This window comes from Pleurodeles waltl, chromosome 4_2 (assembly GCF_031143425.1).
Source record: "Pleurodeles waltl isolate 20211129_DDA chromosome 4_2, aPleWal1.hap1.20221129, whole genome shotgun sequence".
Taxonomy (NCBI): domain Eukaryota; kingdom Metazoa; phylum Chordata; class Amphibia; order Caudata; family Salamandridae; genus Pleurodeles; species Pleurodeles waltl.
This window is the reverse complement of record NC_090443.1, coordinates 546,753,525-546,758,821: the sequence shown is the minus strand read 5'-3', so window position 1 is coordinate 546,758,821 and position 5,297 is coordinate 546,753,525.

The following is a 5,297-nucleotide window of genomic DNA, read 5'->3' as shown; positions in this document are numbered from 1 at the left end:
TTCACGCCATTGAACCTCTTTTGCATCATGCAGGAACCCGCTGGCATCTTCCCAGGGTGCATTTTTGCAGTCTTCGACTAACCATGGACTCTTCTTTTGCACCCCCTTCTGGGTTGGCAGGGGATCCTGGACTTCCTGGAACTTCTTTCGACTTCTGGACTTGGTACCCTTCCTTTGCAAGTCATCAAGTCCATTAATCCAGCAGTTGTTCTATGCAGACTTGGTTGGCTGCTGCAAAATCCCCAAAACGAGGTGTAGTGTGTCCTAAGGAAATTTGAAGTACTTTACTCCTGCTTTTCTAGGGTCTGGGGTGGGGGTGATTTACTTACCTTTACTGTATTCTTACTCTCCCAGCAATTCTGCACACACTACACTTGTCTAGGGGTGAATTTGTGATTCACATTCCACTTTCTTAGTATATGGTTAGTGTTGTCCCTAGACCTATTTTCACTCATTGCATTCTATAGGATTTCCTACTGTTTGCATTGTTCTATGACTATTTACATGTCTAATTTTGGTGTCTAGTGTTTATATTGTGTATAATACTTACCTCCAGAAGGAGTATTTCCTCTAATATATTTTTGGTACTGTGTCACCCAAATAAATACCTTTATTTTTGGTAACACTGAGTATTGTCTTTACTTGTGTATAAGTACTGTGTAACCAGAAGTTGTATTGCATGAGCTTTGCATGTCTCCTAGTTCAGCCTAAGCTGTTCTGCTATAGCTACCTCTATCAGCCTAAGCTGCTAGAACACTACTACATTTCACTAATAAGGAAAAGCTGGACCTGGTATAAGATGTAAGTACCCAAGCTACCCACTACAAAGCAGGCCAGCCTCCTACACTGTGGCCTTGCACCGTCAAGAACCAAGCAGTGGGCAGACCACCCACATGAGAGACTGTGGCTTTGCACTCCCCAGGACAGTGTGATGGGCATTTAGACCCCTCCAGGACCAGTGGTGTTGTTCCATCGTTCGGCTGAGGTGCACCTCTGTTCCCCGTCCCCCTGAGGTGCCAGTGTATTTTCGACTTGATGCACCTGCAGTGTTCTCTCCATGTTGTTGCAGGAGTCAAGTGGGGCCTTGGCCTATGAGATGTGGCCCTGTGGCCCACAGACATTGTGGACTGGGCAGTGTCCCTCCATTTGTATACATGTATATACTGTTTTGATTTTGAAGGACGTATTTCTAGTATTTTATCTTATTACACTCACTTTAATCAATTACCTTTGTCCTTGCATTATTCCTGAGGGGTACAGGGTGGATATGTAATGTTACTGCATTTATTTGTGTGTATGGTGTTGGGGTGGGGGTGTTGCGTGTGAGTGTGTCACTCTCTTTTTTCTCCCCCTTCCCATGCGTACTAGGCAGCAGTACTCACAGTGGCCGTCTTCGCCGGCGTTGGTGTTCATGGTAAAGAAAGAGCTATACAAGCATGGGGAACACCTGCAACTCGGGCTCCATGGCGGCGTGGTTCTTCCTTAAGTCTCCAGCGATGAGTTGTTTCCCTTCTGTGCACCGTTTCCTTTGTGCTTTTGATATCGTTGGTACCGCCCTGGAAAAGGTGGCGGATAGGCCTGTGTTAATACAGTGGGAGGTACATCGTCTTCTGCCTGGCTGTTGGTGGTTACCGCCATGGTGCTTTTTGCTACTGCCGTGGCGGTCGGTGTCTTAAAGTGGCTGTCAGTGTGAGCGGTTTCCGCCGTGGTCATAATTACATTTTTTTTACCGACCACCAGGGTTGTAATGAGGGCCTATGTGTGCTACCCAGATTCTTGGTACCCATTACAATCCACGATGATTATGTGAATAATGTTAATGATGATCAATAAGGACAAGAGGAGTGTGAGATTACCCATGATCAGCCATCAAGCACTGGAGATTAAAGGGATGACTACATTTCTCTACTTTCAGTCCCTCTTAATCAACCAACCACTTGTTCCCCTCCAGATGATATTGAAGTTTCCAAACTCTTCTGGAGAGAGTCTCTAAAAGATTTGATCTACCAAAACCTGTTTAGCCATCAGACTGTTTTCTGTATGAGTCCTGCAAAGTAATTGGTAAAGGCTATACTCATAGTAGACCACTTATGGGCAGAAGGCATAAAACTTATGAAAAACCCTGCAACAGTGTCTGCAGTAATTCCTCGCCTAGATAAAAAATATAAGCCGCCAAAAGATTCACAATAGTATACAGAAGAATGATGGATGGAATGCTTGAATTAATCTCAGTCACTGGTAATTACACGGCTGCATCCCAGTCCATCATTATTTTGAACACCATGCTACTCAGTTTGAATCCAGCCATATGAAAATCAGTTTTTGACTCTGCTCCAATGCAAACAGTTGAGATCCACCCTAAACTGGACCACGAGCAACCTAGGACCGATTCACCCTAGTTAGGGCTTATTAGCCAAGTATTGCTTGGTTCCAGTGACACAGTGTGCCTGGGCATAGGTGTCTTAGGCCCTATGGCAAACCCCCCAGCAGACTGACAACCACACACTGCACTCAGCCATTGGCCATGTGCAGGGAGGGTTAGCTATAGGGTTTGGCCTGCTGGCAAGCCCTGTGTCCAAATCCCCAGCAGGCTGCCAGCCCCACGGCATGCACAGCCTTTGGAATGCCTACCATAGGGTTCACCTTCAGACCCTTGGCACCGCATTCTCTGAGGCCAAAAAATATGTATTAAGGGGAGGGAGGTGTTCAGCCCCCTCCCTGAGTCTTAATTGGTCTCAGGGGCCCTGTCCCCTTGGGCAGTTCCAATAAAAATGGGAGGGGGCCCTGGGAAACCCAGCACATGGGGCCAAACACAATTAAACATGATATGGGTCTTGAGCCTTCTTGGGGCCTGGGGATCCCATCCCCTGGGCCACAATCTAAGAGGAGGGGGGGTGCAGCCCCCTACCTAAACCGAAATAGGCCCCAGGGACCCCATCCCCGGGGGCAAGTATGCTAAAGAGGGGAGAGCGGGGCACCGTGACCCCCCTGCCATATCCTAATAGGCCTTGGGGACCTCATCCTCTGGGACAAATACAGTAAAAAATGGAAGGGGCCTTCTGGCCCCCTCCCAGAGCCTTATTAGACCCTGGGTACCCCATTACCTGGGGCTCTGCATTGTTTTAAAAGGAGAATTGGGCCACACGGCCCCCTCCCCGAACATTCTCAGGCCCCAGGGGCCCCATCCCTGGAGCCATGCATTTTGCAAAAGGGGAGGCAGGCCACAAGGTCCCACATCCCGGCCTCTTTGGGCCCTTGAAACCTGATCCCCCAGGGCCATCTATTTTTTTAAAAGGTGAGAGGGGGCCACGTGACTCCCTCCCCAAACCTTATTATGTGCCAGGCACCCCATCACAGACGGCTGTATTCAATAAATAGACCTGAGTCCCCTCCTTGAGCCTTCACAGGCCCCAGACACCCCATTTCCTTGGGCCATGTCTTATTTAAAAGGCGAGGGCCCAGCTCCCCAAGCCTATTATGGCCCCAGGGACCCCATCCCCTCATGCCCTCATGGTGCTGGAGTCAGCATTGCTCCCGCTCAAAGCAAGCAGCTATTTATGCTGCTCCGCTCAGGCCTAGGCAATATTTTTTCTTTTTCCATGCCTGCATCAGTGTGGGCAGCTAAATGGAAAGCTGGTAGAAGCATTGTTGAATCTCACGCCAGCTGGGAGCAGAATTAATGTTTGCTCCAGTTTGGTGGGAGATTTAAAAATACTCTTGCCAGACTGGAGCAAACACATGTTTCCCTGTATCCCTGGGGTGGGCTCCTGTGGACACAGAAAGTAAGCCGGCCCATGAGGATGTTGTCCCAGTGGCCATTGAAGGCTCAAGGAGGGGGGCCCTGTGGCTCCCTCCCTTTTAATTTAGGATACAGCCCCAGGGGATGGGGTCCCCAGGCCCACCATCAGCTCAGGGAGGTGGCCACATGCCCCCTCCCCTTAAATATACCCAACCCTGGGGGACTCATTTATCGAAAATTACTGGACGGATGTACATTAAATCACAAAAAGTACAATCTGCGAACCAAGATCTAGGTTCCTGCCAAATTTGGTGTAATTCTGTTTAGCAGTTTTTGGGGTAGCACTGCTTAACGAAGTCTATGAAAAATGAATGTTGAAATTCGCTGTTTTGACCCCCCTTTTGTCTCAGCCCTCACTTAACGGATCACTCTAAAAATTCCAGGAGGCGATTTTGCTTTTTTGTTTCTAAAGTTTTATCAAATGGCTTAAACGTTAGTAGCAACTTATTCGATTATTAGCCATTAATGGCCCTGGGGACTCCATCTCCCAATTCCTTACGTCCAAAGTGCCCAACCTCAGTACGTAGCTGTTTGCTCTCGATTGGCGGGAGTATTGACAGCTCCCACCAAGCGAGAGCATTCAGTTAGGCCCATATTTATACTTTCTGATGCAAAATTGCGCAAATACAGTTTTGCGTCGAAAAGTGTAGTGCTGGCTTGCGTCATTCCAGAGTGCCAGCCTGGCAGCAAATTTATGGAATGCTGCAAGCTGGTGCAAAGGCTGGGCTAGCGTAAAAAAAATAATTGTTAGCTGGGTGGGGGTGGCGGTATGGGAGAAGGGTTTTTTGCACCAAAAAATGATATTAGGCTGGTTAGAGGCTAAAAAAATGCCTCTAACCAGCCTAGCATCATTTTCTGACGCAAAACCATCCATACCACATGACTCCTGTCTTAGGAAAGAAAGGAGTCATGCCCACCACCCCAATGGCCAGCACAGGGGACCAGTATTCCCTGGGCATGGACATTGCACCCTGTGCCATGCTGGGGACACCAAGTTGGGTCTGACGGCACTTTAATTTAAAAAATAAATTACTTACCTATACTCACCCTTCTTATCTGGGATGGGGTCCCCATCCTCCGGTGTGGGTGGGGGTGTTCCTGGGGCTTGAGGAGGACACCTGTGGACCCATTTCATGGTGTCCAACCATGGAAATGGGTTCATAGGTCCCCTAATGCCTGGTCTGACCCAGGTGTTAAATATTATTTAGCCCCTCCTCCCACCTGTGCTCTTTTTAGCTATTGGGTTAGCACCATAGATGGGAACGCCTACCTTGCATCTCATTGACGCAAGGTAGGTTCACACATCTAAAAAATGGTGCAAAGTCCAATATTGTGACGTTAGACGGGTCTAACGTAAAAATATAAATATGGAGTTAGTTTTGTGCCGAATTTGCGTAAAAAAATGACACAGATTTAGTGCAAGTGGAGTATAAATACTCCCCCAAGTCTGCTTCCAGCGGGCGGAAGCAGGAAAAATGGTCCCACCCACTGTGAAGCA